A 25,121-nucleotide genomic window follows, 5' to 3' on the forward strand; every position below is an offset into this window, starting at 1 on the left:
AAGATCAGCAAATGAACGTTAAGAGGAAGTGTTCCAATTATACTGCTTGTGACATAAAGGGTTTAACCAACCCTGCAACAGTCACAAGTTTGTCACAGAAAGGGTTAACAGACCGTTTCCACCTTAACCAATTTGTCTACCCACTGCAGGCAAGCCTGTGACTTAGCTCAGTGGATGCAAGGATTATCAAACACTCTCTCGTGAGTAGTAGACCAAGAAAAATGCCCAAACTCCCTTGTAACGCCACCCACACTAAACTATCACTGCTGCCACCACTTTAGGAATATTATATGGGAAATCCTAAGGAGAAACCCAGACTAACAGATTAAAAATCCAAAAACACAAATTGGCAAAAGTCAATCTAAAAAAATCACAATACTGTTATTACCAGGGATGGGTGAATGTTTTTAAACATTCTAAAAATTAAACAAATTTTAACACATTAGTTCATTCATTTTGAATATCAAATGTGTGTACAACATTGTAACATTAATTACATACTAAATTATGTAAATTATATTTTCAATCAATACCCTATAACCTATATATATATATAAAATATCTGTTTTAATTATAAACTGTGCTATACATTGTTAATAGCATAAAATAAAAAATAATTAGAGAAAATACATTGAAACATTGTATATTATTCTGGCAGGGGGATAGCAGTGGGACAGTGTTTCAATAAATCTGCTTAATTTCAAGTCTACAAAACTGTATCTGTAATTTTTCTTCTGCAAGACTTCTGGGCAAGACTAAAAGAAACGTAACCAAAACCTACTTTTTATTTATAATCACAAGGAAAACAATTTATTGGCTTCTTCAAGAACAGTTGATTTAGTCATAATTTCTACTAACTGTTTTTGTCTGCCAAACTAGTGTACTGCGGCACACTATAAAATATCTTAATGTATTTTATTCCAAGGTAAAGCAACCAAAGATAAGATAAACCTGTTTTGTTTAGCAGTCTAAGACTTAGCAGATTGGGTGGCATTAAATAATACTTTTCTACTCATTTTTGTATGTTGCCAGCATATATTTAGAAAGTAGCAGACACAACAAGGAACTGACAAACTGTTCTGTTATTTCCCGTACAATAGAAAACATGTATACTCTGCACATGCTGAGAGTAAAAGAATGTAGAAATGTTGACTTTCTATGCATAATACAAACTAATTAGTACCAACAGTGACCACTTTTTTCTTATATAGGCAGGGCAATTAATTTATGGGGTTTTATTTATCATTCTGCAGGCTGATGAGAATCGATGTCATGAACCTTGTCTGTCCAGCCTTGCGGCGTTTGGGCAGCAGTACACTGCCTGCACTAAACATTGCACAATCCGCTGATTGTGCTGTGCCGCTCCCTGCTTGTGAGCAGCCAATCAAGCACAAGAGGATGCTGTCAATCATCCCGATTCAATCTGATTGGGATGATTACAATCCACCACCTAAAGTGTCATGGAGAAGTAATATAGCAGCAGTCTTAAGACCACTGCTACTTAACTAGTGTTTCAGGTTCGCTCTGAGAAAGCCTGAAAAGCCTAGGTTCCAACGCTACTATCGCAACTTCATAAATGGAGCCCACGATGTCTTTAAAATGTTTTAATTTTATTATTTTAATAATATCATGTATTTTTCATACATTCTGGCCTAGATTACAAGTGGAGCATACAAATGTTTAAAAATCGTTTACTTTCAATATTACAAGTTGAAAGTAAAATGTTAGCAATCAAGTCTATGAGGCAGATTTATCAAATGTCTGTCGGACCTGATCTGACAGTGCGGATCAGGTCCGACAGACATCGCTGAATGCGGAGAGCAATACGCTCTCCGTATTCAGCATTGTACCAGCAGATCTTGTGTGCTGCTGGTGCAACGCCGCCCCCTGCAGACTCGCGGCCAATCGGCCGCCAGCAGGAGGTTGTCAATCAACTCAATCGTACTCGGGTTGAACTGTGGCGATTCCTGTCCGCCTCATCAGAGCAGGTGGACAGGGTCTAAAGACCGCTGCTCCATAACTTGTGTTTCTGGCGAGTCTGGAGCATGATAAATGGGCCCCTATGTATGTGTATGTGTGTGTACATACATACACCTATAAACATTTACACAATTACAAATCCACACACAAACATATATACAATTTATATTCATATATATATATATATATATATATATATACACATATATGAAATACTTTAATATATTATACGCGTCTTTTATTCTAGCCCTAACAATTTTACAGTGCCATTATGTGTTGTGCCCACGAGATACACTTAACTCTAGATTGTAAGTTCCCATGGGAATAGGTCCCTCAATTCCTCTTGTATGTGTTTGTCACATTTTGTGTTATCTCTTACAAGTTTTGTATCATTGTTTTATTTAAATTAATTGTACCCATGGACAGCGCTGCGGAATATGTTGGCACTTCATAAATAAAGAATAATAATAATAACTCACCACTTGCATTTGCAGCTTTAATGCTAAGACTAAAACAGCTACAACTTTTTTTGCCAATTCAAAGACTTAATTAATCTATGTGCATTTCAAATTTGATTGTTATGTCCCTTTAAACATAGTTAATTTTTATGAATACATGCAGACCTCCAAACCATCCCACATCCTGAAAGGCTGCCATGGGTTGTGAGGTCTGCCCTGCTTTACACCCAACTCAGACAAGCCTATTACCATCCTAACCCCACCCCTCCTAATGTGATCCTGCCCACAAACTGCCAGTGGGCTTCTACCAGCAATCTGATTTTTTGTACAGTATATATACAGTATATATATGAATATATACAGGTATATATATATATATATATATATATATATATATATATATATATATATATATAGAGAGAGAGAGAGAGAGAGAGAGAGAGAGAGAGAGAGAGAGAGAGAGAGAGAGAGAGAGAGAGAGAGAGAGAGAGAGAGAGAGAGAGAGAGAGAGAGGGTGTAACACATAAAATCCAGATACACACTAAAATCAGTGTAGCATCAGTATAAAACCCATAAAAATAGTATAAGAAATGTCAGTGTATCACTAGAAATATAGCTTAAAAATAGTGCATTAAAGAATTAAAACAGTATTAGTTGTAAAAGATTAAGACAATTCCAGTCAAAGTCATAATAGTGAAGTTCAAATACGAGGATGATAACTCCTGGGTGATGGATATAGCAGGCGTTGTCATGCAACAATGATTAAAAAGCCAGACAGCTCATGTAGAATAAAAAACATATAAGGAGATCAAAGTCCTGGTCCCTTTTGGGCATCTACTTACACTCTTTTACCTCAATCTGTATGAGGTAAGGGCCGCGCAGTGTAGGGAGGGTCTTGTCATAGACACCAGGGGTAGCCTTGTCTCTATGTCGTATGTTGATTGTATCCAACGTTGTCCAAAGATGCAGTCATAAGTCACATGAAAGACAAATTGAGAACATGATAGTGCAACACAGTTTTATTATTTAAAAGACAAACAAACAATAAGCATCATATGGTAATGAGCTCACATTTATCAACGTCAATATATATGAGGTAATTACAAGCACTTCCAGAAACTGTATATATATATATATATATATATATATATATATATATATATATATATATATAAAGACGTCTTTCAAGCTTAGTGCAACATAAGGACAATGGACAATGGTAATAGTGGCGTTGTCTTCAAAGAAATCCTTACGCATTTCAAAGGCACTATACACCTTCTTCATCAGAGGGAAATTATCTTCTGATGACCATTGTCCATTGTCCTTATGTTGCACTAAGCTTGAAAGACGTCTTTATATATATATATATATATATATATATATATATATATATATATATATATACAGTTTCTGGAAGTGCTTGTAATTACCTCATATATTGACAGCCTGGGTGCAAAAATGTAGATACAATGAAGCAAGCGAATGCACTCACAGGTCTTCACATTAAAGTGTCAAAAAGTTTTATTTGACGTTTCGGGGATCAAAACGTCCAGTTCATCAGAATAATCCATTGTGTACAAATACCACTCTTAAATAATCTATAGTGTGATTCAACATAAACACAAATCTGCTGTGAACTAAAAAGCTAGACATACCTCATCATGTTTCGCCAGTAGATCGCACGCTATGCGTTCTACTGAAACCGGAAGTGACCTCACTTCCAGTTGCAGCAATCAAAACATAAACTGTGCATTATAACATATAAAATAACAAAGGTACAAATACTTATATACATTTTATGTATATCTGGGGGTGTCAGGTACTTGTTAGTCAGTATGTACCTTTAAGCATATCTTATATAAGGCTACTCCTCCCCCTTCCACCTGCCAATTAATGCGTTTGAGTTACTGACCAAGTCGCCTTGACACAGATACTCTTTCTCCTGGCTAAAGCTAAAGTTACTAATTTCTGGATTAACCTACCTGCACAACGTGTTGTGCCTCTCATACAATTCCTCTATCCTAAGGATACACCACAAGATTCTACTTGTCCATTGCAAACAACCAAGCAAGCACCTTACAATTTACGGATTTTGCAGCTACTACCTCTGTTAACCTGACTACCGGAACTTTCACTGAAGCCGCTGGTTTAAAGCTGTGTAACCGCTGCACTGAACTTTTACATACCGCTTGTCAGCTTCCAGCCGTTTACAAACTTTTACCACTCCTGATCGTTTGTCTCCTCTGTGTGCTCAGCGTCCTCTCTGCCTGTCAGCCTTTCCAGCGTCCTGATTGGACAGTTCGCACACACCCCTACAGCCGCTGCTGCTGCAGCTACGAAGCACTTCTCCCTCCAGAGTGAAACAGCTTTGTCTTGCTACACCTCTCAAGTTACTGCCTTGCAACTTGTAATACATTACGCACACAGTAAGAGCAGTTACTAACTACTAAAGGAACTTTATTGTACAGCTCATTCACAGAATTGCAACCTTACTCTCTGCTCTCAGCTAACTATAAAAGGCAACCCCTGTCCTGCTAGTGCTGTCCAGTGATTACACTACCGTTTCTCCCTTGGTTAATTCAGACTTTATGCACTACCAAAACCTACTCCTGTAACAAGATAACAGGGGTCTACTTAAAACCAACCCTGTACTTCCACTTATTACAGGGACTGCAGTTGAGATCCACTATATAAGGAACATTTCCTCCATATTACCTAACATATTAATTGGCCCTACTATGGATCCAGCAGATCTCCCCAACGTGGTGTATAACCTCACACAGCGTGTGGATCAACTATCACAGGCATTCAGAGACCTTCAATTACAAAATGACAATTTGAGGGCAGCTTTAAGAGATAACACGCCAGAACCTCAGGTTTGCCTACCCGAAAGATTCTCGGGTGACAGGAAGTACTTTAGGCAATTCAGGAACGCCTGTTATCTACTTTTCCAGATGCGCCCTAGGACTTACCAAACAGAGGCCTAGATTTGGAGTTCGGCGGTAGCCGTCAAAACCAGCGTTAGAGGCTCCTAACGCTGGTTTTGGCCGCCCGCTGGTATTTGGAGTCAGTGATTAAAGGGTCTAACGCTCACTTTTCAGCCGCGACTTTTCCATACCGCAGATCCCCCTACGCCATTTGCGTATCCTATCTTTTCAATGGGATCTTTCTAACGCCGGTATTTAGAGTCGTTTCTGAAGTGAGCGTTAGAGCTCTAACGACAAAACTCCAGCCGCCTGAAAATAGCAGGAGTTAAGAGCTTTCTGGCTAACGCCGGTTCATAAAGCTCTTAACTACTGTACCCTAAAGTACACTAACACCCATAAACTACCTATGTACCCCTAAACCGAGCTCCCCCCACATCGCCGACACTCGATTAAAATTTTTAACCCCTAATCTGCCGACCACCACCTACGTTATACTTATGTACCCCTAATCTGCTGCCCCTAACCCCGCCGACCCCTGTATTACATTTATTAACCCCTAACCTGCCCCACACAATGTCGCCGCCAGCTACTTAAAATAATTAACCCCTAATCTTCCGACCGCAAAGCGCCGCCACCTACGTTATCCCTATGTACCCCTAATCTGCTACCCCTAACACCGCCGACCCCTATATTATATTTATTAACCCCTAATCTGCCCCCCTCAACGTCGCCGACACATGCCTACACTTATTAACCCCTAATCTGCCGAGCGGACCGCACCGCTACTATAATAAAGTTATTAACCCCTAATCCGCCTCACTAACCCTATCATAAATAGTATTAACCCCCTAATCTGCCCTCCCTAACATCGGCGACACCTAACTTCAATTATTAACCCCTAATCTGACGACCGGAGCTCACCGCTATTCTAATAAATTGATTAACCCCTAAAGCTAAGTCTAACCCTAACACTAACACCCCCCTAACTTAAATATAATTTACATCTAACGAAATAAATTAACTCTTATTAAATAAATGATTCCTATTTAAAGCTAAATACTTACCTGTAAAATAAATCATAATATAGCTACAATATAAATTATAATTATATTATAGCTATTTTAGGATTAATATTTATTTTACAGGCAACTTGGTATTTATTTTAACCATGTACAATAGCTATTAAATAGTTAAGAACTATTTAATAGTTACCTAGTTAAAATAATAACAAATTTACCTGTAAAATAAATCCTAACCTAAGATATAATTAAACCTAACACTATACTATCAATAAAATAATTAAATAAACTACCTACAATTACCTACAATTAACCTAACACTACACTATCAATAAATTAATTAAACACAATTGCTACAAATAAATACAATTAAATAAACTAGCTAAAGTACAAAAAATAAAAAAGAACTAAGTTACAAAAAATAAAAAAATATTTACAAACATAAGAAAAATATTACAACAATTTTAAACTAATTACACCTACTCTAAGCCCCCTAATAAAATAACAAAGCCCCCCAAAATAAAAAATTCCCTACCCTATTCTAAATTAAAAAAGTTACAAGCTATTTTACCTTACCAGCCCTGAACAGGGCCCTTTGCGGGGCATGCCCCAAGAATTTCAGCTCTTTTGCCTGTAAAAGAATAAATACAATACCCCCCCCCCAACATTACAACCCACCACCCACATACCCCTAATCTAACCCAAACCCCCCTTAAATAAACCTAACACTAAGCCCCTGAAGATCTTCCTACCTTGTCTTCACCATACCAGGTTCACCGATCCGTCCTGGCTCCAACATCTTCAACCAACCCAAGCGGGGGTTGGCGATCCATCATCCGGTGCTGAAGAGGTCCAGAAGAGGCTCCAAAGTCTTCCTCCTATCCGGCAAGAAGAGGACATCCGGACCGGCAAACATCTTCTCCAAGCGGCATCTTCGATCTTCTTCCATCCGGTGCGGAGCGGGTCCATCTTGAAGCAGGCGACGCGGATCCATCCTCTTCTTCCGTTGTCTCCCGACTAATGACGGTTCCTTTAAGGGACGTCATCCAAGATGGCGTCCCTCGAATTCCGATTGGCTGATCGGAACAGCCAATAGAATGCGAGCTCAATCTGATTGGCTGATTGGATCAGCCAATCGGATTGAACTTGATTCTGATTGGCTGATTCCATCAGCCAATCAGAAAATTCCTACCTTAATTCCGATTGGCTGATAGAATCCTATCAGCCAATCGGAATTCGAGGGACGCCATCTTGGATGACGTCCCTTAAAGGAACCGTCATTAGTTGGGAGACAACGGAAGAAGAGGATGGATCCGCGTCGCCTGCTTCAAGATGGACCCGCTCCGCACCGGATGGAAGAAGATCGAAGATGCCGCTTGGAGAAGATGTTTGCCGGTCCGGATGTCCTCTTCTTGCCGGATAGGAGGAAGACTTTGGAGCCTCTTCTGGACCTCTTCAGCACCGGATGATGGATCGCCAACCCCCGCTTGGGTTGGATGAAGATGTTGGAGCCAGGACGGATCGGTGAACCTGCTATGGTGAAGACAAGGTAGGAAGATCTTCAGGGGCTTAGTGTTAGGTTTATTTAAGGGGGGTTTGGGTTAGATTAGGGGTATGTGGGTGGTGGGTTGTAATGTTGGGGGGGGGGTATTGTATTTATTCTTTTACAGGCAAAAGAGCTGAAATTCTTGGGGCATGCCCCGCAAAGGGCCCTGTTCAGGGCTGGTAAGGTAAAAGAGCTTGTAACTTTTTTAATTTAGAATAGGGTAGGGAATTTTTTATTTTGGGGGGCTTTGTTATTTTATTAGGGGGCTTAGAGTAGGTGTAATTAGTTTAAAATTGTTGTAATATTTTTCTTATGTTTGTAAATATTTTTTTATTTTTTGTAACTTAGTTCTTTTTTATTTTTTGTACTTTAGCTAGTTTATTTAATTGTATTTATTTGTAGCAATTGTGTTTAATTAATTTATTGATAGTGTAGTGTTAGGTTAATTGTAGGTAATTGTAGGTAGTTTATTTAATTATTTTATTGATAGGGTAGTGTTAGGTTTAATTATATCTTAGGTTAGGATTTATTTTACAGGTAAATTTGTTATTATTTTAACTAGGTAACTATTAAATAGTTCTTAACTATTTAATAGCTATTGTACCTGGTTAAAATAATTACAAAGTTGCCTGTAAAATAAATATTAATCCTAAAATAGCTACAATGTAATTATAATTTATATTGTAGCTATATTAGGATTTATTTTACAGGTAAGTATTTAGCTTTAAATAGGAATCATTTATTTAATAAGAGTTAATTAATTTCGTTAGATGTAAATTATATTTAAGTTAGGGGGGTGTTAGTGTTAGGGTTAGACTTAGCGTTAGGGGTTAATGCATTTATTAGAATAGCGGTGAGCTCCGCTCGGCAGATTAGGGGTTAATAATTGAAGGTAGGTGTTGGCGATGTTAGGGAGGGCAGATTAGGGGTTAATACTATTTATGATAGGGTTAGTGAGGCGGATTAGGGGTTAATAACTTTATTATAGTAGCGCTCAGGTCCGCTCGGCAGATTAGGGGTTAATAAGTGTAGGCAGGTGTCGGCGACGTTGAGGGGGGCAGATTAGGGGTTAATAAATATAATATAGGGGTCGGCGATGTTAGGGCAGCAGATTAGGGGTACATAGGGATAACGTAGGTTGCGGCGGTTTACGGAGCGGCAGATTAGGGGTTAAAAAAAATATGCAGGGGTCAGCGATAGCGGGGGCGGCAGATTAGGGGTTAATAAGTGTAAGGTTAGGGGTGTTTAGACTCGGGGTACATGTTAGAGTGTTAGGTGCAGACGTAGGAAGTGTTTCCCCATAGGAAACAATGGGGCTGCGTTAGGAGCTGAACGCTGCTTTTTTGCAGGTGTTAGGTTTTTTTTCAGCTCAAACAGTCCCATTGTTTCCTATGGGGGAATCGTGCACGAGCACGTTTTTGAGGCTGGCCGCGTCCGTAAGCAACTCTGGTATCGAGAGTTGCATTTGCGGTAAAAATGCTCTACGCTCCTTTTTTGGAGCCTAACGCAGCATTTGTTTGAACTCTCGATACCAGAGTTAATTTTATGGTGCGGCCAGAAAAAAGCCAGCGGAGCGTTAACAGCCCTTTTACCGCCAAACTCCAAATCTAGGCCAGAGAGACTTAAGGTCATGACAGTAATATCTTTCTTGGCTGGTGAAGCTAGGATATGGGCTGACAATTTATTTGAAAATAATGATCCAACTCTCACCTCATTGTCTGATTTCTTCACACAAATGAGCCTGTTATACGAAGATACACAAAAACAGCTTACTGCGGAAGCCAAGATGCGCTCTCTGAGACAAGGCAGGCGTCCTGTAGAGGAATACCTTTCAGAATTTAAGCTTTACATCAAAGGCTCTGAATGGAGTGAGGTTGCTCTACGAAATCAGTATCGCTTGGGACTATCTGATACCCTGAAGGATGAGTTAGCCCGTACCGAACTTCCCAACACTTTGGAAGGTATCATGAACCTCTCCATACAGATCGATAGGAGGGTCAGAGAAAGACGCTCTGAACGTCAACAAACAGAAGGACCACCAAGATTCTCTTCAACCTCCCAGGGAATAAAAGAAACTACTGTTCCCATGGAGATCGGCTTCACTAAAGGTCCACTCACATTGGAAGAGAGACACCACCGGCAGCAGAAAAACCTCTGTATGTACTGCGCATCTCCTACTCATCCAGTAAAGGAATGTCCCTTGCTCCAACGCCAAAAGAAAAGTAAGTTAACAGTCACTAGAAATTGTTTCACAAACAAAGTGGTTGATGTTGCTTACTGTACTCTCCCTTTATCCATACAGTGGGACCTCCAGGCCCTTCAAGCGGAAGCAATTATTGATTCTGGAGCATATGCAAATTTCATTGATTCATCTCTTGTAAATAAAAATAAAATCCCTTTATGTGTGAAAGCAGTACCTGTCTCCATACGTGTCATTGATGGTACCATGGTGAGCTCCGGCCCTATAACACACCACACCGTTCCTCTTAAGGTCACCATAGGTAAGGGGCACACTGAGTTTTTATGTTTTAATGTTATACCTTCCCCTTTATTCCCTATTGTATTGGGGTTATCATGGTTACAACAACATCAGCCATCAATCTGTTGGCAGACTCTACAAGTGGAACTGGATTCTGCATACTGTAGTGAGACCTGCTACCCCCAACAGAATATCTTACATATATCCAACCCAGCAATTCCTCTTGAATACCAAGATTTCCATGATGTCTTTGACAAAAAGCAGGCAGAGTCCCTACCTCCACACCGGATATACGACTGTCCGATTGAACTGCTACCCGGTTCCAACATTCCCTATGGACACATATATCCGCTTTCACAGCCCGAATTGGATCACCTTAAGGGGTACCTTGAGGAAAACCTGAAGAAGGGTTTCATTCGACCCTCCACCTCCCCAGCGGGAGCTGGGATGTTTTTCGTGAAGAATAAGGACAACTCCTTACGTCCAATAATTGACTACCGTGAGTTAAATAGGAGGACCAAGAAGAACAGGTACCCCCTTCCCCTGATTTCCGAACTAGTGGAACGTCTTAGTAAGGCAACCATTTACACCAAGTTAGACCTTAGAGGTGCCTACAACCTGATCAGAATCAGGGAAGGGGATGAGTGGCTCACCGCCTTCCGCACAAGATACAGACTTTATGAGTATTTGGTGATGCCATTTGGGCTTTGTAACGCCCCTGCTACGTTCCAATACTTTATCAACGATATTTTCAGGGACTTATTGGACGTATGCGTGGTTGTCTATTTAGACGATATCCTGATCTACTCTAATTCCATAGACGAACACAAAAAACATGTTTGTTGGGTCTTAGGCAGACTTAGGACCCACCACTTATATGCTAAACTGGAAAAGTGTTCGTTTCATACCAATGAAATAACCTTTTTAGGATACAACATTTCCTCGTCTGGTGTTAGGATGGAAAACAACAAAATAGACGCTATCCTCAACTGGCCTACACCTTCCAACAAGAAAGAAGTTCAACGTTTCCTCGGTTTTGCTAATTTTTACCGAAAATTCATCAAAGGCTTTTCCAAAATTGCAAAACCCCTCAGTGTTCTCACCGGCTCACATACTCAATTCCACTGGAATTCTGAATCAGAGAAAGCTTTCTGTTCTCTGAAACATAGCTTCACCACTGCTCCCATTCTTCGTTTCCCGGATGCGAATCTCCAGTTCATTCTAGAGGTTGACGCATCTGAGTATGCTCTTGGAGCTATCTTGTCACAGCGGACAACTCCTTCAGAACCCATACATCCCGTAGCCTTTTATTCTAGGCTGATGACATCTGCCGAACATAATTACGCAATTGGAGAGAAGGAACTTCTCGTAATTAAATCTGCTCTGGAAAATTGGAGGCACCTCTTGGAAGGTACCGTTCTCTCGATTCTTATATATACCGACCATAGGAATCTCGAATACCTTCAATCCTGTAAAACCCTCTCTGCCCGACAAGCTCGGTGGAGTCTGTTCTTTACCAGATTTAATTTTTTGATTACCTACGACCGGGAAGCAAAAATGGGAAGGCTGATTCGCTTTCAAGACACTTACAGCGTCCAAGTCCTTCTACTCAACCGTCAAATATTCTAAATCCCCAAAATTTCCTGGGAATCTCAAGTCTTGCTTCATCCACTCTGCATTCTCACCAACAAGCTGACACCACTCTATCCAAAGACCTTCAGCATCTCGATTCCAGAGGCATCACTCATGTACATGGCAAAATTTACATACCACCTACGTTAAGGCAGGAGATACTCCGAGAACACCATGACTCTCCTCTTGCAGGCCACCCTGCCATTCGTAAAACCAGTGAGCTTGTATCAAGAAACTTCTGGTGGCCCAATCTTCAGCGAACTGTGGACACGTACATTAAGTCATGTCACGTTTGTGCTATCTCCAAGTCAGAGAGATCCAAACCGTTTGGCAAACTTCAGCCACTTCCCATACCCGAAAGACCTTGGCACACAGTAGGCATGGATTTCATTGTGGAGCTACCTGTATCAAACCACTCTAACACCATCATGGTTGTCGTGGATCTTCTCACTAAGATGGCCCACTTCATCCCTCATCACAAACTTCCCACTGCTACCGAGACTGCAGCCCTCTTCTTAAAACATGTTGTACGTCTTCATGGCTTACCTTCAGTTATAGTGTCTGACAGGGGATCGCAGTTTACTTCTAAGTGCTGGAGACACCTCTGCTCCGTTTTAAAGATTGACCATCGATATAGCACTGCTTTCCATCCACAAACAAATGGGCAAACGGAGAGAGTTAATCAATGGATAGAGCAATATATTCGTTGTTATTGCTCCCACCAACAGGATGATTGGGAGAGCAATATACCCATGGCAGAGTATGCATACAATAACACCTTAAACTCCTCTATAAAGTGCTCTCCGTTTTATGCTAACTACGGATACCATCCAACATTTCATCTCTATCCACATCTCAATACCACATCTCCTAAAGTAGATGAGACTTCCAGGAACTTATCGGAGATCGTTGAATTTCTCAAGGAGAACATCCAGCTGGCTCAACAAAAACATAAACAGTACTACGACTCCAAGAGACGTAAACCCCCTGTTTACCGATTAGGTGATAGGGTATGGCTTTCAACAAAACACCTAAAACTAAAGACTCCGTCTAAAAAGTTCTCTCAATTATTCATAGGACCCTACAAGATAATCAGAATAATAAATGAAAATGCTGTTACTCTGGCTCTCCCTCCGGAGATTCCTGTACATCCTACGTTTCATGTCTCCCTTTTGAAACCCTATCTCTTTACCAGACAACAGACGTCGGGTCAAGTATCCTCTCCAGTAGTTGTTGACGAGAATGTCTATGAAATCTCTTCTATTATAAATTCGAGACGACATCGTGGACAGTTGCAATACCTGATCAGGTGGAAGGGTTATACCTCCGATGAGGATTCTTGGGAGCCTGTCTCGAATGTTAATGCCTCTCGCCTCATCGCCCGATTCCATAGAGATCATCCGGATAAACCACATGCTGGTACTGCAGTGCAGCACTTTTGACGGGGGGATCTGTCAGGTACTTGTTAGTCAGTATGTACCTTTAAGCATATCTTATATAAGGCTACTCCTCCCCCTTCCACCTGCCAATTAATGCGTTTGAGTTACTGACCAAGTCGCCTTGACACAGATACTCTTTCTCCTGGCTAAAGCTAAAGTTACTAATTTCTGGATTAACCTACCTGCACAACGTGTTGTGCCTCTCATACAATTCCTCTATCCTAAGGATACACCACAAGATTCTACTTGTCCATTGCAAACAACCAAGCAAGCACCTTACAATTTACGTATTTTGCAGCTACTACCTCTGTTAACCTGACTACCGGAACTTTCACTGAAGCCGCTGGTTTAAAGCTGTGTAACCGCTGCACTGAACTTTTACATACCGCTTGTCAGCTTCCAGCCGTTTACAAACTTTTACCGCTCCTGATCGTTTGTCTCCTCTGTGTGCTCAGCGTCCTCTCTGCCTGTCAGCCTTTCCAGCGTCCTGATTGGACAGTTCGCACACACCCCTATAGCCGCTGCTGCTGCAGCTACGAAGCACTTCTCCCTCCAGAGTGAAACAGCTTTGTCTTGCTACACCTCTCAAGTTACTGCCTTGCAACTTGTAATACATTACGCACACAGTAAGAGCAGTTACTAACTACTAAAGGAACTTTATTGTACAGCTCATTCACAGAATTGCAACCTTACTCTCTGCTCTCAGCTAACTATAAAAGGCAACCCCTGTCCTGCTAGTGCTGTCCAGTGATTACACTACCGTTTCTCCCTTGGTTACTTCAGACTTTATGCACTACCAAAACCTACTCCTGTAACAAGATAACAGGGGTCTACTTAAAACCAACCCTGCACTTCCACTTATTACAGGGACTGCAGTTGAGATCCACTATATAAGGAACATTTCCTCCATATTACCTAACAGGGGGATACATTTGCGTAGAACACAATACAAAAGTAAGAAAGATGTTAAAATTCTGACGTTTCACGCTAACATTGTCCCCATCTCGATCAGTTACTATGGTAACAGTGTAAACAAAAGCACGTTAGCACTTGCTAATACACATCAATACTGTTAAGTGATAAAGCTACACATCTTAAGTATAACTCTAAGTGTGTAAATTTAGTACTCCACCTCTTATGCGTGTTGCCTTACCACAAACAACTATGACAAATCTCAATTGGTTACTATGGTAACAGTGTACACAAAAATGCATTAGCAATTGTTAGTGCTAACATTGTCACCATGCTACTAGCAGGTTGGACCCCCTTTTGCGTTCAGAACTGCCCTAATTCTTTGTGGCATAGATTCAACAAGGTGTTGGGAACATTCCTTAGACATTTTGGTCCGAATTGACATGATAGGATCACACAGTTGCTGCAGATTTGTAGGCTACACATCCATGATGCAAATCTCCCGTTCCAGCACATCCCAAAGGTGCTCTATTGAATTGAGATCTGGTGACTGTGGAGCCCATTGGAGTACAGTGAACTCATTGTCATGTTGAAGAAACCAGTTTGAGATGATTTTAAGATTTGTGACATGGTGCATTATCAGAAGATGGGAACACTGTAGTCATAAAGGGATGGACATGGTTAGCAACAATACTCAGGTAGGCCATGGCATTTCAATGAGGCCCAATTGGTACTAAGGGACCCAAAGTGTGCCAAGAAATATCCCCCACACCATTACACCACCACTACCAGCCTGAACGGTTTATAGAAGGCAGGATGGATCCATGCTTTCATTTTGTTTATGCCAAAATCTGACCCTACCATCTGAATGTCGCAGCTGAAATTGAGACTCATCAGACCAGGCAAAATTTTTCCAATCTTCTATTGTCCAATTTTGGTGAGCCTGTGCGAATTGTAGCCTCAGTTTTCTGTTCTTATCTGACAGGAGTGGCACCCAGTGTGGTATTCTGCTGTTGTAGAACATCTGCTTTAAGGTTCTACGTGTTGTGCATTCAGAGATTGTAATCTGCATACCTTGGTCATAACGAGTGGTTATTTGAGTAACTGTTGCCTTTCTATCCTCTCGAACCAGTATGCCCATTCTCCAATGACCTCTGACATCAACAAGGCATCCACACAACTGCCGCTCACTGGATATTTTCTCTTATTCTGACCATTCTTTGTAAACCCTGGAAATGGTTGCGTATGAAAATCCGAGTAGATATGCAGTTTTTAAAATACTCAGACCAGCCCGTCTTGCACCAACAACCATGCAACGTTCAAAGTCACTTAAATCCCCTTTCTTCTCCAATCTGAGGCTCGGTTTGAACTTCAGCAAGTCGTCTTCACTACGTCTAGATGCCCAAATGCATTGAGTTCCTGCCATGTGATTGGCTGATTAGCAATTTGTGTTACCAAGCAATTGAACAGGTGTACCTAATAAAGTAGAAAAAAAGAAAACACAGAGGTGCCAAACATGGCCTAGTATAGCCAGATACCAGATATAACAATTAACAGGGTAGCAATTGGATACTCACAAAGGAGACGCACCCAATGGTGCTATTGAAGCAGACTGGAGCCTCTCAGTGGTCCAGCTCACTGATGTGTCTCACGTATCAGTTGTGGTCCTTGGTGATGGTGATTAACAGGTTCCTGAGTGAACAAAAAATATGCAAACCATAGCCCAGTAACGTTTGTACAAGTGAATGGCAATCTGAGCAATCCTACTTACAAGATCCAAAGCACCTGCAGGTGCATACACTGCAAACTGGAACCAAACAGTCGCCCAGTAGACTGATCCCTCCAGGTGAAAGCAGATTAACTCTCAGGTGCCAATCAAAGTTTGAGCAGCATGTAAATGATATAAAGATTGTCCAAAAAGCAAGTGTGTTTCTGTAAAAATCTTTATTAAAATGCGACGCGTTTCTCAGCTATAACAAGCTGTTTCATCAGGCTAAAAAATTATAAAAACACATTCAGAATACACTTGCTTTATACAAAACTAAACCTACTAATTGGCCAATCAGATGGCTCCAACCTTGATGGTCATTAAGTGTTAGCACCTGTCTGCTAGAAGGTTGGTATGGCAACCAACAGCCCAAACATAATTTAGTACAGATACCAAACTTCAGCAGACCAAACTAGTGACCAAATCATCGTTTGTGTGCATCAAAATAAATCATCATTGTGTATTGATGATAATAAAAAACATAAGCAAAACACTGTTAAGAACAGGAACACATTTCCTATAAAATTGTACTTCATGAAATATAAATAAACAAACTAATACATATAATGATATGTTTCCCATACCTATTCAGTCTACATAAATCGTGCTTTTATAATTTCAGCCTTAACTTCCTCTTAAAAAATGTTAAATTAAATATGCGACTTAATAACAAGTTAAGGACAGGCAAAGCAATGCTGTCAAACTTATTGTTAAACTAATGTTGCAAACCCAAGTGTTCGTTAATACGACTCCTGCTTCCTGATGTCAAATAGCACAATAGCTGATTCTTCAAAAATAAATGGGTGGAATTTGTTTGACGAAAATCTTGTGAGACCTTGATGACAGGTGTATATTAACAGCCGCTGGGTATAAGGCTATTTTATGTGCGATCCTTGTATGTCAGTGTGTTTACCACTGATCCGGTGGCTTGTCGGTGTTTAACCGGGTTTATCTCTATATGCGGTATTGCCTAAACATTTGGGTGTAAACTATTTGTATAGCATAGAATCCTACACCAATGGCTGCTTTGGCCTGTGTGGGTGGGTGTGAACTATTCCTATAACGTATAAACATGTACCAATGATTGCATAGGCATGTGCAGATGGGATTGGCTTAACCTGACAACGTCAGCATACTGTGTGTCAAGCGTACAACCTCAATCTTGCGTGTAGAGGTGTCAACCCACGCAATCTCCGTGAACGACAGTTCAAATAACATTATGCGATCCTATCTATTTGGCAGGGGATGTTATATCCAAAGTATATCTAGGCTGCCTGCACTCATAAATAGAGCGTTGTGTCACAACTCTGAGCACCAAATGTAATACTGTCATAGACATCTAGTAGGCACTCGGTTCTAATCAAAACATATAGTATTATTATGTTGAATTTATCCGACCTTTGTAATCATATGCTGATAATAAAATATCAAATTGTGTTTATCCATGATGTGATGATATAGTGAGATTAGTGATGTGAGATAGGGTGATGTGCAGATTGTGCTGTAATGATCTGCCATCATCATGGTTATGAGTGGGAAGTGTATGATATTAATATGTGATTAACAACATGTAGTGTTAGATCGTTCTTAGTGAATATTATAAGTGTGATGTGTATGGTGTTAGTGTGTATTCTACTGTGAATGGTGTGTGGATCATACTTTAAGGAGAATGTAATGTGCTGTGCAAACGTGTGAGTGATGGCCCAATCCAACGGGCACTTCTAATAGTGATATTCTCTACGTGGTGTATGAATAACATACTGCTAGAGATATAGGGGAAGGAAAATATGAAGAGAAAAGGAGGACTCTCTCATACCAGAATATAAAAGTTAAAATAAAAGAACTTTCTAAACCAGATATTAGCCCTGGCTATAGGGCTAAAACAAAGGGGTTCAGGTGCAGGAATTAAGGTACCTATACCATCACCTTATTGGTCTAAGTGGGTATTAAAACCATATTTGTGACGTATAAGCAGTCAATGTTATTTATAAAAAACTAATAATAAGTTAAGGCACTGGTCATTTCACTAGTGTAAGGGGATACCGTCTTCTAGTAAATAGAGGTAGGCGCAGCATATGTCTGCTTTCTAAATCCATTGGATAGGGATAGGCACAGCTTAGGTCTGCTTTCTCGGTCCATGCATCAGCATAGTCGTGGAGGCCATATATAAAGAATTACACATCTGAAAGAATAATACCTGGGTTAACTAACCATTATTTGAGAATGGTTGATATAGGACCCTATATGGTACATGATACAAGGGAGCAGTCTGCCTTGTCGGGACACCCTAAGGTGAACGTGAAGGGATAATGGAAGGGACTCTTCCTGTGCCAATAGAAATTAGGCAGAGGCAAGTGAGTTCCCTAACCGTTGAACGGAGACAGGATTGTTCCCTATATATTCTGAGTAACCATAACTTGTTAGATCTGCCTTAGAGATGATTACGCTGGTAATAGGTCAGATCAAAAAGAAGCCATGTCTAGATTTTCATTCAAGCCATAAGGCTGTAATGTGACTAATTTCTTGATCCAAAAGGATTCTCTTCTCCTGAGAGTTATAAAAGCATCCTTATTGGATCTGGATATCATCTCTATGGGTGTTATCCTCATGGGGTCTTTGAGTGTTTTATGGAGATTCAGACAGTGTCTTGAGACACTGTGAGATTTAGATAATTTTTTGATGTTATATGAGTGTTCCCCCCATCTTTTTTTGACCCTGCGGCAAGTGCGGCCCACATATTGCACCCCACATTTGCAGCTAAGCAAATATATTACAAAAGATGTTTCACATGTTATACGATTCTGAATCACAAATGATTCTCCTGTAACAAAAGATGTGAACGATGATACTCTGTGTGTTATGAAACTGCACATACCACAACGTTTTCTAAAACATTTTGATACCATAAGTTTCTGTTTATTAATGTCCCGTGGAATGCCTGGGAATAAATTATTGTTGGTGTATTTGTCCCTGACAATTTTGCTCAGCGCTAGAGCTGTTTTTAGGGTTGGTGCCCTCCTATAAACTACCTTGGGTTTGTCACCCAAAAGTTGCTTAAGGGTAGGATCATTGGTGAGGATAGACCAATGTTTCTTGAGAATTTTATTTACTGCAAGGTGGTTAGAATTATATCTGGTAATGAAGAGGGGGGGATTAGTATCCTTGAAGACAGTCTGGTTTCCAGCTTTATTAATGAAGTAATTCGACCTATCTTCTTTCCTGACCCTATCCATCTCCCTGGATATCAGGTCTGGTGGATAGCCTTTTTCAAGAAATCTCTCGCCAATAATTTTGGCCTGTGTGTCATAATCATCAATTGATGAACAATTTCTCCTAATCCGTCTAAATTGTCCGTAAGGACATGCAGGACTATTTAACTGAAGCCGATCGTATCCTCAATGATAAAGAGTATTATGAGGTGTTATGTGGGGACCCTACATCCAAGTTCTATGACCAACTTCAGGGAATCTTACAAAAAGGCTTTGACATGGGTATTATTACCAAACTGGAAAGAGACTTTTGTCTACCCAAATACCCGTGCACGGCCTTCTATTACCATCTACCCAAGGTCCACAAGGACCCCATTAAACCGCAAGGTAGACCCATTATTGCTGGAATAGGAAGCCTGACTGATTCCCTATCAGCATATATTGATAAGTTCTTACAGAAATTTGTTATAACCTTACCCTCCTATATAAGGGACTCATCTGATTTATTGATGAAACTCAAAAACCATACCTTTGATGAACAATGCTGGTGGATCACATGTGATGTTGGAGCTTTATACTCCAACATCCAACACGAGTTAGGTATTAGAGCTGTGCGATCCTACCTGGAAGAGGATCAATATATGCCTGGTGAACAAGTTGATTTTTTGATTACACTGATCAGTTTCATATTGAAACATAATTACTTTCTCTACCAGAGCAAATATTACCTTCAAGTGAAGGGGACGGCCATGGGCACCAGGTTCGCTCCAAGCTTTGCTAACCTTTTTATGGGTAGCTTTGAACACCTGTATATCTACAACTCACAGTTTGGAGCGAACCTGGTGTTCTATGGCCGCTATATTGATGATCTCCTTTTCATCTTTAAAGGCACTGAGGAAAATATCCATAACTTTGTCACACATTTGAATAATAACAACTTCGGGATATCTTTCACATATAACATTCAAAAGGAACAAATTGAATTTCTTGATTTAGTCCTTGGTAGTTCTCCAAATGGACACGTATCATCAAAAACCTTTTTCAAGACAGTTGATTGCAACAGTTTTCTCCACTTTGAGAGCAACCACTATAAATGTTGGAAAACGAATGTCCCTTACGGACAATTTAGACGGATTAGGAGAAATTGTTCATCAATTGATGATTATGACACACAGGCCAAAATTATTGGCGAGAGATTTCTTGAAAAAGGCTATCCACCAGACCTGATATCCAGGGAGATGGATAGGGTCAGGAAAGAAGATAGGTCGAATTACTTCATTAATAAAGCTGGAAACCAGACTGTCTTCAAGGATACTAATCCCCCCCTCTTCATTACCAGATATAATTCTAACCACCTTGCAGTAAATAAAATTCTCAAGAAACATTGGTCTATCCTCACCAATGATCCTACCCTTAAGCAACTTTTGGGTGACAAACCCAAGGTAGTTTATAGGAGGGCACCAACCCTAAAAACAGCTCTAGCGCCGAGCAAAATTGTCAGGGACAAATACACCAACAATAATTTATTCCCAGGCATTCCACGGGACATTAATAAACAGAAACTTATGGTATCAAAATGTTTTAGAAAACGTTGTGGTATGTGCAGTTTCATAACACACAGAGTATCATCGTTCACATCTTTTGTTACAGGAGAATCATTTGTGATTCAGAATCGTATAACATGTGAAACATCTTTTGTAATATATTTGCTTAGCTGCAAATGTGGGGTGCAATATGTGGGCCGCACTTGCCGCAGGGTCAAAAAAAGATGGGGGGAACACTCATATAACATCAAAAAATTATCTAAATCTCACAGTGTCTCAAGACACTGTCTGAATCTCCATAAAACACTCAAAGACCCCATGAGGATAACACCCATAGAGATGATATCCAGATCCAATAAGGATGCTTTTATAACTCTCAGGAGAAGAGAATCCTTTTGGATCAAGAAATTAGTCACATTACAGCCTTATGGCTTGAATGAAAATCTAGACATGGCTTCTTTTTGATCTGACCTATTACCAGCGTAATCATCTCTAAGGCAGATCTAACAAGTTATGGTTACTCAGAATATATAGGGAACAATCCTGTCTCCGTTCAACGGTTAGGGAACTCACTTGCCTCTGCCTAATTTCTATTGGCACAGGAAGAGTCCCTTCCATTATCCCTTCACGTTCACCTTAGGGTGTCCCGACAAGGCAGACTGCTCCCTTGTATCATGTACCATATAGGGTCCTATATCAACCATTCTCAAATAATGGTTAGTTAACCCAGGTATTATTCTTTCAGATGTGTAATTCTTTATATATGGCCTCCACGACTATGCTGATGCATGGACCGAGAAAGCAGACCTAAGCTGTGCCTATCCCTATCCAATGGATTTAGAAAGCAGACATATGCTGCGCCTACCTCTATTTACTAGAAGACGGTATCCCCTTACACTAGTGAAATGACCAGTGCCTTAACTTATTATTAGTTTTTTATAAATAACATTGACTGCTTATACGTCACAAATATGGTTTTAATACCCACTTAGACCAATAAGGTGATGGTATAGGTACCTTAATTCCTGCACCTGAACCCCTTTGTTTTAGCCCTATAGCCAGGGCTAATATCTGGTTTAGAAAGTTCTTTTATTTTAACTTTTATATTCTGGTATGAGAGAGTCCTCCTTTTCTCTTCATATTTTCCTTCCCCTATATCTCTAGCAGTATGTTATTCATACACCACGTAGAGAATATCACTATTAGAAGTGCCCGTTGGATTGGGCCATCACTCACACGTTTGCACAGCACATTACATTCTCCTTAAAGTATGATCCACACACCATTCACAGTAGAATACACACTAACACCATACACATCACACTTATAATATTCACTAAGAACGATCTAACACTACATGTTGTTAATCACATATTAATATCATACACTTCCCACTCATAACCATGATGATGGCAGATCATTACAGCACAATCTGCACATCACCCTATCTCACATCACTAATCTCACTATATCATCACATCATGGATAAACACAATTTGATATTTTATTATCAGCATATGATTACAAAGGTCGGATAAATTCAACATAATAATACTATATGTTTTGATTAGAACCGAGTGCCTACTAGATGTCTATGACAGTATTACATTTGGTGCTCAGAGTTGTGACACAACGCTCTATTTATGAGTGCAGGCAGCCTAGATATACTTTGGATATAACATCCCCTGCCAAATAGATAGGATCGCATAATGTTATTTGAACTGTCGTTCACGGAGATTGCGTGGGTTGACACCTCTACACGCAAGATTGAGGTTGTACGCTTGACACACAGTATGCTGACGTTGTCAGGTTAAGCCAATCCCATCTGCACATGCCTATGCAATCATTGGTACATGTTTATACGTTATAGGAATAGTTCACACCCACCCACACAGGCCAAAGCAGCCATTGGTGTAGGATTCTATGCTATACAAATAGTTTACACCCAAATGTTTAGGCAATACCGCATATAGAGATAAACCCGGTTAAACACCGACAAGCCACCGGATCAGTGGTAAACACACTGACATACAAGGATCGCACATAAAATAGCCTTATACCCAGCGGCTGTTAATATACACCTGTCATCAAGGTCTCACAAGATTTTCGTCAAACAAATTCCACCCATTTATTTTTGAAGAATCAGCTATTGTGCTATTTGACATCAGGAAGCAGGAGTCGTATTAACGAACACTTGGGTTTGCAACATTAGTTTAACAATAAGTTTGACAGCATTGCTTTGCCTGTCCTTAACTTGTTATTAAGTCGCATATTTAATTTAACATTTTTTAAGAGGAAGTTAAGGCTGAAATTATAAAAGCACGATTTATGTAGACTGAATAGGTATGGGAAACATATCATTATATGTATTAGTTTGTTTATTTATATTTCAAGAAGTACAATTTTATAGGAAATGTGTTCCTGTTCTTAACAGTGTTTTGCTTATGTTTTTTATTATCATCAATACACAATGATGATTTATTTTGATGCACACAAACGATGATTTGGTCACTAGTTTGGTCTGCTGAAGTTTGGTATCTGTACTAAATTATGTTTGGGCTGTTGGTTGCCATACCAACCTTCTAGCAGACAGGTGCTAACACTTAATGACCATCAAGGTTGGAGCCATCTGATTGGCCAATTAGTAGGTTTAGTTTTGTATAAAGCAAGTGTATTCTGAATGTGTTTTTATAATTTTTTAGCCTGATGAAACAGCTTGTTATAGCTGAGAAACGCGTCGCATTTTAATAAAGATTTTTACAGAAATACACTTGCTTTTTGGACAATCTTTATATCATTTACATGCTGCTCAAACTTTGATTGGCACCTGAGAGTTAATCTGCTTTCACCTGGAGGGATCAGTCTACTGGGCGACTGTTTGGTTCCAGTTTGCAGTGTATGCACCTGCAGGTGCTTTGGATCTTGTAAGTAGGATTGCTCAGATTGCCATTCACTTGTACAAACGTTACTGGGCTATGGTTTGCATATTTTTTGTTCACTCAGGAACCTGTTAATCACCATCACCAAGGACCACAACTGATACGTGAGACACATCAGTGAGCTGGACCACTGAGAGGCTCCAGTCTGCTTCAATAGCACCATTGGGTGCGTCTCCTTTGTGAGTATCCAATTGCTACCCTGTTAATTGTTATATCTGGTATCTGGCTATACTAGGCCATGTTTGGCGCCTCTGTGTTTTCTTTTTTTCTAGTTACCCATCTTTCAGGAAGACCATCCTAAGACCGAGAGCTGCCTACTACTGTTTTTTTTGGACTTACCACTGATTGGGACTATATCTATATCACTTACTGGACTTTATGTTGGTACACTTTTATATATATGTATGTTTCTGTATATATATATCTCTTATAAGTATTAATTTAGTTAACTGATATTGTTTGAACATATGTTTAGTTGTTAGGCTATAGGAGGCGCCCCCTAAGGGCAGTAATACACATTGATGTGTATTACACCCTCATTTCATCCTCTGTACCTAATAAAGTGGCTGGTTAGTGTATATACACATATATATATATATATATATATATATATATATATATATATATATATATATATATATATATATATATATATATATATATATATATATAGTTGCAATCAAAATTATTAAACCCCCATTGTAAATCAGGTTTATTGTTAAAATTTACAGACTTTCAACTGTTTGAAATGAACAAATAAAATAAAATGAAGCAGCCCCAGAACATCACCGAGCCACCACCATGCTTAACTGCAGGCAGAGTGTTCTTGTCAGCGCTTGCTTCATTCTTCTTCCTGATCCATCCTGCCGAAAAGTTCCAGTTTTGTTTCATTGCTCCACAGAACAGAAACCTAAAACTTCTGTGGCTTATTTATGATTTTGAGCATATTGGAGCCGACTTTTCTTGTGCTTTTGGGTCAGTAGTAGTGTACGTCTTGGAGTTCTGGCATGGAAACCTTTTGCATTTAGTACACGCCTTAATGTGCAAACTGAAACCTCAGTGCCTGTTGCCACCAAGTCTTGCTGCAGGTCTTTTGCAGTCACTCAAGTTTTTTTCTCAACCTGCCTTTTTAGAAATCTGGTTGCAGCTGTTGATAGCTTTCTTTCTCTGCCCTGTACAGGAAGTGTAACCACTGTTCCTTTAAGTTTGAACTTGCAAACTATGCTTCCAACTGTGTCTCTAGGAACATTCAGTGCCTTCACTATCTTT

This window comes from Bombina bombina, chromosome 5 (genome assembly GCF_027579735.1).
Source record: "Bombina bombina isolate aBomBom1 chromosome 5, aBomBom1.pri, whole genome shotgun sequence".
Lineage (NCBI taxonomy): Eukaryota > Metazoa > Chordata > Amphibia > Anura > Bombinatoridae > Bombina > Bombina bombina.